Source organism: Uranotaenia lowii, chromosome 3, assembly GCF_029784155.1.
Source record: "Uranotaenia lowii strain MFRU-FL chromosome 3, ASM2978415v1, whole genome shotgun sequence".
Taxonomy (NCBI): Eukaryota; Metazoa; Arthropoda; class Insecta; order Diptera; family Culicidae; genus Uranotaenia; species Uranotaenia lowii.
The window spans coordinates 228,287,891-228,300,123 of NC_073693.1; the positions used below are offsets into that span (position 1 = coordinate 228,287,891).

At 33.5% G+C, this 12,233-nt stretch overlaps 1 protein-coding gene across 1 annotated transcript in view; it reads right to left on the reverse strand.

Moving 5' to 3' along the window:
- Positions 1 to 6: 6 nt before the first annotated feature.
- The window catches only part of LOC129755405 (connectin-like), a 192,220-nt gene continuing 179,993 nt past the window's right edge, over positions 7 to 12,233 (reverse strand). The window contains exon 5 of the mRNA XM_055751865.1: positions 7 to 819. The gene's annotated coding sequence lies outside the window, so the exon portion shown is untranslated. The remainder of the gene's footprint in view (positions 820 to 12,233) is intronic.

A 12,233-nucleotide genomic window follows, 5' to 3' on the forward strand; every position in this document is an offset into this window, starting at 1 on the left:
CGCTAGGGTAAGGAGGATGTGCTCAAGTATCATCAGGGTTTTTCCTAAATTTCATTTTTTTTTATCTTTGTCGATTATCAGTTCCGTTCCATCGACAAGAGGCTCCATATCAGAATATCGAAAGTGTAAATTCTTTCATGTTTTTTTTTCATCCTAGAGTTCAGCATCACTCGGTGAGCTTCGTCTTCTGTTTTCTTATTACATTTCAATTCTGGTTTATTCAATATGTATTTCTTGACATTAGACTAGCTTAAGGTTTCACATCGAGAGCTCACATTTATACAATATTTACAAAGGACTTTTATGATTACTGATTTTCTTATAAACTATCCATTTTTATTTTCTGTTTTTTCATCTGTAAATTATTTTTATGACATTAACTATTTCCGATCAGCTCTGTCTGTCATCAGCACAATTACTGTATGTTCGAAACTGAAAAGTAGAGGCAAAAACTTCTCCGATCGATTCATATCTAGAATGGCAATAAGATTTTTCGATTTGCTTAATTTCATTTTGTTCAATTTCGGTGATTACATGCATCCGGCAATATTTTCCGGAAAAGGCTCTTTTCTGTTCTCAATCCGAAGAATTTGGCTTTCGCGGGGCACAAAAAACGCTCTTCAGGATTTTCTTTCTACACTTCCTCCTGCTGCTCGATAGGAATGTTATAAGCTGAACTTTTCCCCAGTGGAATAAATTTCGCAAAAAGTCGAAGAAGAAGCATTCGCAGGATCCGGAGCATGTGGGTGGACATCGGTTCGATGGCAAATTGGACTAATTAGGTTCAAACCAAGTTGATCCGAATGGCAAAAAATCAACCTGGAAATAAAGAGAGATGTGGTTAGTAAGCTAGATAGCGGAGGATTGCCAGTTTTTTGCTCCCATTTCCACTTTCCCACTCTCAATCGAAAACTGACAATGATTTTGGATAAAACTTTTTAACTCGTGCATAAATAATGGGAAAAAAAATTATGATGGTTCGTTCACCATACACTTTATCTGTTGATTTGGACCGAAATTCGACCAATTTGAATAATAATGAGCGATAACTTTTTATTTGATTGGTTTGAGATTAAGTCGAACATTCGGGTTGTTTTTTCAGTGATTATTTCTGCTTGGATAGGCAAAAAAAAGCAATAAGAATTCAATTTTTATCAATCGTTTCGATTCTGAATAAGCGTTCAAGAATATTAAAGAGTGGTATGTATTCAATTACGTCTTTAAAATATATTTATCAATCAACCAAAAGGTCATTTGCAGGTGATTGAATGAATCGATGCCATGCATCGTTTGTACAAGCATGCTTTCATAATTTCATAATTTTGTAACCCCCGCCTTTCGGAATTCCATCGTGTATCCTATTTTACACACAATGAATCCTTTTTACAACGCTCAAAGTGGGAGAGAGCCAGAAAAAAAAAATGGCGAACAATAAATCGCCAAATTACGACTCCCAGCCGCCGCTGCCATTTGATCGAATATAAGAAGGATAAAAAACACATAAATATATTCACAACAATATAACGTGTTCGTCCGTTGAAAAAAAAGAAAAAAAGGGAAAAAAGAACAGCACGTCATAAATCATTCATGAGCCCATTGCTCCACACGCGAGAAAACGACTGGCTGGCTGTTTGGGTGCGAGCAAATCAGCTGGAGAAATTTATCAAATTTAACGCAGCCAAACTCTCGAGTGAGGGACAAGGTGTGTCCTATCTCGCGTAAAATTTAAAACGACAGATTTATTGTTTTCCTGATACCTGAACGGTTGCTGTTTTGCCGAATGATTCATGATTGCCAAATTGATTCCAAGCTCGGCTGTTGAGATTCAATTTGCGGGTACAACTCATATTTACCAAACAGAAATTTAGTTTCGTTCAAATTTATCATATTTTTACACATTCGAACTTTCCGATGTGCTTAGGTTAAATTCAACACGTAGTGAAACATTATCCTGTCCAATTTAAAAAAAAAACTTCAAGATCTGAATAAGGACACAGATTTTAAAATTATCAAAATGATTATAGAGGTAAGGATTAGGATGTGGAAATGAATTATCAAGATCCATATGGGGAACAAATTTTGGAACAGGGTGAAGATCAGCACCAAGAACAGCGTTAGAATCAGGATCAGGATTGAATCGGCAGCTGGATAAACATGAGTTCGGGTGAATAATTTGCATCAAAATTTATAATCTGGAACAGTATTTGGATCATGGTAGGGCTCAGGATCAGGATGATGATCATGTTTAAAAAGATTAATTGAATAGAAGGAATAGCTATAGAGATATAGAGATATAGATTATAATATGGATCACATCAGGAGTGAGGATTGAAAAAGTGAAACAATCAAGATAAGCACCATGCGGTGGCTTTTTTAGAAAGATTTCAAGAACAAAAAAATTCGGCATCTTTGAAAATTTGCCACATTATACAAAAGACTCACCCATATCCAACGCACTGTTCAGAAAAAGACAGATCGAGGGGTCTAGAACGTTTTTTTTAGATTAACGAACAAAATACATGTGCATGTTGTCAAAATTTTCACAAATTTTAAATTAAATTTAATTCTTAAAACTTTAATTTATTCATTTTGAAAGCTCTAATGTATAATTATTTCTTTAAAAATAAATAATGATTCCAAATATTTTGATGAAAACATTTTTGCCAAAAATGTTGACCATAAATAAAAAATAATGAAGGATATTTCAATATAACAATTAAAATTTTCTAGAAATCGCTGTAAAAATAACTGGAAACACTGTAGAAAACTATTAAAAATACTGTTTTGTGTGCTGTTTTTTCTTTGATTATTTCTATTGTAAGCAAAATGCAGTTTTGATTTGAGGGAAGAAAGTTATAGTTTTATTATTCATCACTATATTGTTAATTCCTCAAAATGCACTTGAACATATTTGGGTGTGATTCTGAAGAAAAATATCTGAAACGTACTGTTTTTATATTTTTTAAACCACAAAAACTTTTGAAAACAAAGTTGATGTTCGCACATTCCGGACTAATTGCGAGATATCTCGTTTTTTTGCTTGACGCGTGGTTGCTTTACTGAGAAGCATAATTCAACATTTTATATAGAAACTTCATTCTACAAAATTTTAAACAACATTTTCGTCTACTCAAGGATACTAAATATGTAAAATTTGGTCCAGTGGTCTGAGAGAGAGAACGCCAAATGTTGGTGGTTTCGGGCTAATAGGGTGAGTGCTCCTACTTTGGATCTAGAGCCTGCTTTAGTCCTATAATGCCGAAAATTGTAAACAACTCATTTTGCTAGCATATGTTAAAGATACTCCAATGCACACAATGAACTCTTATTCTTCCTGAATCCTACTATATTCAATAAGTGGGTCGAACTTTGAAAAATCAGAGTGAATAAGGAAAAATCATGATTTTTCCTGTCCAAGCCAAAGTTGAAAGGTGTTTTTTTTCATTGTATAGAATATGAACCATACTATCTATTTTTCCTAATATTATGATAATTTATGGAAAACCCGGAGCATTTGTAAAGGGTAAAAAAATAGGAGACTTTTGACTTTGGTGTTCCATTTTTAGACCGGAGAGTGAAAGTGTTTGGGATATTTATAACAGAAATTTATATACATTTATATATAATATTTTATTGAAGATTACAATTTAATTTGGCTCGTCACATTTCTGAAACCTGTGGAAATCTAATTCGAAAATCAGTTTCATGGTTTTTCGAAGGGAGCTACTAAATGATCAAATTGTAACACTCTCCATTTCAACTTCAAATTGCAATCATTCGTCGATAGAAATAATCATGGACAATAAACCTTTATTTAAGTATTATTGTAAAACTTGTAGCCTGTTGTCAGTTATTATTACAGCTTATTCTAGATAGATTTTATTGATAATTTTACAAATTTCACAGAAATTTATACTTTCGCCATTTTTTTAGGGTAAAAACCCTTTACATCTAAATTTTTCGAGATATTATTTAATTTCGAAAAAAAAAAAACAATAATAAAATGGAAAATTTTAAGTTTTTAGGATTAATTATTGTTGATTTTTTTTTAATTTGTTCGTGTGTTTTGTTCGTAAAACTTACAAAAAAAAACGATGTATTGCCTGAATAGTGCGTTGGATAGGGGATAGTCTCCTTAATGTGGCAAATTTTCAAAAATGACGATTTTCTTTTTTTAAAGAATTGGAGTGGCTCTTGATTCTCACGCAGATGATGATAATTTTTTTAAAGATTGATAATACCGGCAATATTTAGCGAAAAAACTGGTAAAGTTAATTTGGCGTTCGAATATTCGAATAATCGGTTTTCCTTCCGATCACCGAAAGAGTAATCATACAGAACCTTTTTATAAATATAACTTACCAAACTCGTTGATTATAAAACATGCTGTTTTAATGTTATAGTTTTTGAATATGTTTGAATAACATGTATGTAAATAAAACAACATAAATTCCACATTAAATTGTATCACTTTGCAAACGCAGAAGAAAACAACCCATCAGGTAAATTTGCATGGAAATTTACATAAAGATAACTGATAGTTTATTTTTCACAACGATATTTTTTTTCTGTATTTTAAAAATTGAAAACAAAATAGAGTCACTCAATAGTAACGGTGCATCTTTTTATGCGCAATCTTCAGAAATACACTCAACCTTTTCAACGGGACGTTGGAAAACGACTTGTAGTCATGCTGCAACAGTGAGTTTTGAGATTAAACGTTACTTTGCATATCTGAGAATCAATAGACAAGGATGAGGGGTCCGAATAGTTGTTTTATTTCTAATTTGGACTTGAAATGCGTGTGAGTAAAGCTTTAAGCGTAATTTCATTACTTTGCTGAGTAAATTGCGGAGCGACTCCTTTAAAAGTATGGAAAAAACTATTATCAAACGTGTTTTGCAATCTGGAAGGTTTATATTAGATTGATGATAATTTTTTTCATAAAATTGATTTTTTGAGCTTTTAATACATATAACTAGCATTTAAAAGTGATTTTAGCAAACTTCTGGATCAAAAACATAATTCGCACATAAACCTGTTGACAGTATTTTCTCAGTCTTTAAAACTACTGGACCGATTTGCAATTACATTACCATTTTGGAATCGTTTAAAAAGCTGTTGCTATGAAGTTTGTAAACCTTTGGTGGCATCGTAAAATTGAGGATAAATACAGAATCAACTAGGTCAACTAGGAAATTTTTAACAGCGTTAGTTTTGGAATGCATATTGATGTGGGACACCCATTATATTGTTTGAAATTCATATTATTCAAATTAAAAAAAAATATAACACATATGTACCTTCACAGAATGTGTTATAATCCAGTGTTCTGAATATCAATCAAAACAAACCCTCAGGATGCGTTTCCTGTTGGAAACATTCTGATTGTATAATGGGATAGCGCCTCTCGCAACTGCTTCGCCTGGCTGGTATGCAATCTCGATCAGCGCTCCTATCAGCTATGCAAACCGAGTCGCATCATTCAGAATAATCGGTTTAGCAAACATCGCATATCGGTGATGATTGAGATACAAACTGATCCATTCTGAATGTAGCTCACTCAGTATCTGCCTGAATTATATGAAATTCAAAATTATTTTTTGCAGGACGAGAAAAATCAAGCAATTGTGAGGAACACCATAAATTCTCAGTAATTTTAACGTGACGGACGACAGTTTAATAAAAGAACTTGTAAAAATTGAAAAACACGGTGAAAGTGAACATCTTTCCCTCACAAACACAACTACAATTTGATTTTAATCATACTGATGTTAAAAAACGTTATAACAACAAATAAATTTATTAATTTGCTGTATATCAAATCAAACAAAATACGCTAATGATCGGCTTCATGTATCGCTCACTCACTGCCTGATTCATTCACTCCTGATCGAAGACCAACAAGATTCGCCATATGCATTGCGCATTGGTGAGATTCCAATTTGATGATGGTGCTGCACTGTTTTGACAGCAAGCATCGTGCGAGGTGATCTGTATTTTAGCGATGAACTGAACGATCGATGATCGGGTAGGTCGAGTAGCAATCAATAACGAAACCCGACCGCTGTACGTTCAGGTGCGAAGGGCAATCAGAAACAATCATTGAAAATGAGTGATATTCAGAACACTGTTATAATCTACGTGTTTGGTAAGTTATTCTGCCAAACAAAACAGGTTCAAAAGTGATGACTATTTCGGTAATCGGTTACAAAGTACCGAATATTCGGTAATACGAATGCAAAATAGATTAATTGTAACAGTTTGTTCGTTTTTCGATAATTATTCAACTAAATAATATCCGTGCTAATCACAGTTCAACCAGTCATGAATCTAAACGAGTTCCACATGTTGAGAATTCGGTAAAACAAGTTTGTGGCCCTTTTTTTAAGTTTTAGATCAAAACAGTTTTTTCTGACTTTTTTGACAGGAAGTTACTGCATGAATGTTAGTTGTTGGACAAATATTAAATTTCGTGCTAAAAGATATATTTTTCTTCTGAATGGATCATAATCATTGATCAATTGAGATGAAATATATATCTTTTTGGGATCAATTGAACCCATATAAAAAATTTGGAAAAAATTTCTGAATCAAAAGTGAAAGTTTTCTATGGCTTTGAAAATTTAAAATTCTGTATCTATTTCATATTATACTTTTATGATGATCATTTTGAAATAAATTTTTAATGCTATTTTCTCTTGTGGGAAACATTTTCAAGTGATCAAAAAAGATCTTCAAGTCACATTTAATTTCATTTTTCAAACAAAGTTCAATAACTCGAACATCGAATTTTTTTAAAGTTTGTTGAGATAACAGAATTGTTTTTTGTTCTATTTAATTTTTCTAGAACATTTGATTTTTGAAAGACATTCCAGTTTCAAGATGTAGCGACGGAATCAATCACACCGAGGTATCAAGTATCTTCATTCTCCCCAACATAGGAGAGATGAGGGCATCATGGCCACCTTAAGGAAAATGCTTATTCAACCATAGAGAACAGCTGTAATATGTGAATTACATCATTGTTTCGTGTTCAGACACTCAAATAGTCTATTGCCTAATTGGATGAAACTTGAAAAAGTAGATAAAAACGTTTAAAAATGCATTTTAAAAATTTTTGCCGAAAGCTGAAAACCAGTCACTGTAGAGGCATAATGAAAAACCCCCCGAGGCAGTATGAGCACCATTAATGAAGGCATAATGAGCGTTTTCTGCCGGGGAATCTAGCAGCGAATTCGACTCGATGAAGTCAACTGAGTAATAGAGCTACAGCTTTACTTGTATTGTCTGACGATTTGGCCTATTGGTTAGATGTCGGAGAGGTAATCAGTAGGCTCGAGTTCGATTCCTGGTGGAGCTGATCTTTTTTTTTTCATTTATCATTCATGGTCATGATTGCACTAAACGGTGAGGCGTAGATTCATCAAACAAAGCAATAACAAAATAATCTAGGTCTGTTTGTAGAATTCAAAGAATTATCACATGCTCATACATTATGTTTCTGGTGTTTTGTTTGACGGATGATGCTTTGATGATGCTATTAGCCGTATAATGTAACAATAAAAAAAATCAATCATGAATGGTATGTGCAAAAAAATCCCTTCGAACAGGAATCAAACTCGAGTCTACTGATTACCTCTCCGACACCTTACCAATAGGCCAAATCGACAGACGAAACAAGTATAGCTGTAGCTCTATTATTCAGTTGATTTCATCGAGTTGAATTCGCTGCTAGATTCCCCGGCAGAAAACGCTCATTATGCCTTCATTGGTAGTGCTCTGCTCGCCTCCAGTGAACAAAATAAAGTAAAAACGCGTTTTCAAATTGATTAAAGTGAAAAATCAAAAATTTTATGATGCTGAAAATTGAGAAACAATGTGTAGATCATGTTGCAGTGCACACATTTCAGATCAAGATGATTTAAAGGTCATAAAAGCTTATTTGGTGGTGCTCAAAAATTATAATACTTTCGTCACTTAAGAACATATTATTTATTAGAAGTTATTATTTAATATTTCTGTAAAGATGAAAAGGATATTTCTTTTTTGGTGAAAAATTAATACTATAGGTAGTACGAAACAAGACCTTATGAAAATTTGTTTAAGAAAATACTTACTTATGTAGAAAAAAGGAGTGCTTATTATGCCCTGGGTGCTCGTTATGCCCTCATCTCCCCTATTTACTTCAAAAAGATAAATTATATTTGTGCAGTGAGCTAAAGAGCCGCAGTTTCACATTCAAAGAGCCGACCACTGGCCTAAAAGATCTCTCTATAAAATAACTCATAGAGAATTTTAATTTAGTTTGAACAACTCAATCATGAGCTTAATTTTTATCTGAATTTGAATATATACGGCTGAGTGGGGTAATTATGAACAAATGCCGTAAGCGCCGCTAGGGTCAAAGTAGGGTTTCAAAACTGATCAAATGTGATAATCTGTCATTCTATTGATAAGTTACAGTTATAACTTGCAAACCTAACTGTATAAATTTTGTAGTTACAGTTATTAACAAAATTGATGTCTCTGAGAAACGAAAATCGTTTTGATATGTGTCTTATCAATTGACTCCTTCGTCAATGTGAATGGAGATAAATTGTTGTTTTTGAAAGCTCGTCAATGTGAATGGAGATAAATTGTTGTTTTTGAAAGTTTTACGTTTGGTAATTAATGCTCCATGTGGTGCGATATGATTTTATGTTGAAAAAAAAATACCACCCACGCACAAAGAAGTGTTCATATTTACCCCATACTTTTCAAGATGCTGGGTAATTATGAACACGTGTTTTCCCAGCATTGGTTCATCATGAAAATTTACTTTTTACCTTCAAAATCACGATACACATCCATCCCTTGAAAATAAGCCTAAAACATAAATTTATTTTTTTTTACAATTGTGGATCTGTGATTATATGAAATGATGTCTTCCAGCTATGTAAAACTGAAAATAACCTATAACTTCTCAACTGTAAATTTAAAAAAAAAAATCAACAAATCTCACTACAATGCACTGTTTAGATATGGTTTTAATCTCGAAACAAAGCCAATATCAATAGTCATCACATAACAAGAATCGTTACAGTGTTCATTATTACCTCATAGACAAGGGAGTAACTATGAACAAACGGGGTAATTATGAACAAGTGTTTTATGACCACAAGCCGTAACTTAAAAATTAAAAAAAAAAATCTTAAAAAGAAGAAGGGAACCAGTCATACATTTTTGGTTACTTTTTAGAATTTCAAAATCAAAGAGTTTGTTTGAGCTGACAGTATAAGAAACTGAGTAATTTTGTTCATAATTACCCCACCTACTTTTTCAGACTCTGTATTTCAGGTCAGAACCCCGAATGGTTTTCAGTATATAATTTTTTTTATCATCATAATGAAATAATTTTTTTTTTAAATTCTGCCTTAGAATTGAAAGTAATCATTTCTTATTCGAACGTGATTTTTTTTTTAAATTTTGGTTTCTTAGTTGAATTTTCAATATGACTATTGAATCAAATTCTTTGTTTCAAATGCATAATCCCAATTTGAATCAGAATTACAAAACAGTTTTCAATTCAAATTTTGTCCAGATGATGCTATGAACTGAAAACTCAAAATTCTGAATTGGATTCAGAAATAGTAATCCTTGACAAAAATATGAAATGGTTTTTTTATAATTGAATTTAGAACCAGAACAACGGAAATGAGTCAAACTTCAATAAAGATAGGTTACTGAATTACTATGTACAAGTGAGAAAATTAATAAAAACTTGTAGCTGGAGGTGAAGAACTCGAGGCTTTGGTCTTAGTTTTGAGTCGTCTATATTACTCTTTAATCACCTTCTAGAGCAATAATAAAAGAAGTAGTTATTGTAAAATTTAAAATTTGAGTGTAAATAGTGTAGATCTCACTTGGAATTCGTTAATCCTCAAAGGGATTGTCAATAAAACTTTTTCTCATCATATAACTTTGAATTGCCATCTCCAACTATCACGATTTCATTATGCTGGTCTCGTATAGCAATTACGTTTGATTCCATATGGCTTTCGAATGACTTCAATATCTCCGTAGATACGATATAGGCCCTGTTTTGGCAAGTACAATTTTATCTGTTAAAGAATTTCAAGGCCCCACGGTGCGATTTCAGCAGTCTAAGGGTACGTGCAAAAGGTCGTATTGTGACAGCAAATTCGTGCGTAAATGATTCGACACCCCTTTCTCCTGGACTTTTCATCCTGTGACGACCTTCCCGAAACATATTGTGAGGCCCAAGGATCACGATTTTCGCTCGCGGAAACCCAGCCAAAAACGTGGCCTAAGTAGGTTATAAAAGCTACCGGAGAGGACGTGTATCTACCGGTGTGGTGTTTTTATGTGAATAAACGTGAGCTTTAATTCGGCTGGCACATACAAAATACACGCACACACACATACATGCAACCCAATGATGGCGGACGTGAAACCCTCGCGCGCTTTCTCTCATTTCCGACCGTCAAAATATTCGAGGTGTACATTGAAAATTCCGTGAGATCGTCATCATCATTGCAACTTCGCCAAGAACGGAGTCGCTTCTGTTTGTTTGCTGCCAGGAATCGTACCCCTCGTTCGGGTGAGTAATGGGTTCCGGAACCGGAATTGGCGGAATTCGGAGCTGCGTGAGCGCCTGTCGAAATGTGCCCATGCTATGGTTTCACCGCTTTCGTATTGGGGCCTCCCGGTTTCGGGGTTGCTGGATGAAAAATGCCGGCGAGAAATTTACGGTAGTTTAGTCTTAGAAAATTCGGCAAGTTCTTCGCCGCTCCACAGCAGGTAGATATCCTTCCGTTGCCATTTGTTCACTTATTTTTTGTTCTATCCTGTTTCCCTTTGACGGAAGAGCAAATCGTCGGGGGTTGGGGTATAAATTTGCTGGCGAATCACGTGTGGTTGATTCTTGGGAGCTGCCAAGCCAGGGTAAGGCCGTGTACGCGCGTAATGGTTTTTGACTTTGGAGGGTTGTTGAGAATATTTAATGCGCTCTTTAATCCGGATTCATTGTTACCACTTGACATGTGACACGGATGTGGAAACATTATCCCCCCTTACCATCGGGAGGAGGTACAAGTTTGTTGAGCCGTGTTTATTGATTAAAATTAAAGCCTGGTTTGTTCGCTAACATTTTGGTTGTTCGTAGAAATAAAGAAACATAGAAACCCGAAACAGTCATTCATTTTTATCAATATTTCATTAATTATCTCAAAGATTTTGATTGATTATGTGGCAAATAATGGTTACCTATAAAACCGGGAACTATATTTTGGTAAATCTCAAAGTCCCAACCTCCAAAAATAGTCGGGTACAAAAAGTTAAAAATAGCTGTAAGTTGCCAACCACGGATCCAAATTTCACAAACTTGTATTTGTTTAATCACTTGAAGTTTTAGTTTTAACTATTAGAACTTTATTTTCCTCCAAAACATGATTTTCCTTCAAAAAGAATTTTGAAATTTTTACCAAAATACATTGGTAGCTTCTTTTTTGAAAACTTACCTCGATTTATTCCATGTTTTTTAATAGTTTAACTCTTCTCGAAAAATTGATTAAAAATCTTGTGATTGCTTTGAGTTTTTTGCTTTTTGATTGTGTCATTTAATTTCGAAAGTATAGGTATAAATCCATAAAAATCTTGCATACGAAGTCGTTCGCTTTTTACTCTCAAGTATCTCAGTCACCATTTTGGAGGTAAGCTGCTTGTTCGTTTTTTATTGTTTGGAAATTGCAAATAGATGCTTCAAATCTTCGAGAACTAATATGAATCAGTTCTCTGATGTTTCGTATGGTTTATAATCGTGGAAAAAAAATGTAAGGGAGATTTTAGTTTTTTTTAAATATTTACATATATTTTTTTATTTCTAATCATTAATTTAGATAAAACAATAAACTCATCCTGAAAATATTGTTTGTGTGAATATGATAACTTATGAATAAATAATTGTTGTGTACTTTTAACCGTGTTTTACTACATGTAGGTTAAAAGGAAAAAAATATCATTCAACCAAAATAATAACAACTACATTTTGGTATCCAGTTTGAAATGCTGAAACCTAACAACAAGGTTTTCCATGACAAAAACAACTTTTGACTCAATGATGTAAAGTTTGGAGAAATCGGTTCAGTAATTCTTGAGATATTAGGCTCAAGATCTGGCTTTCCGACTAGTTTTTTTTCGACGGTCCTTTCATAGTGTAACCAAATCACCCT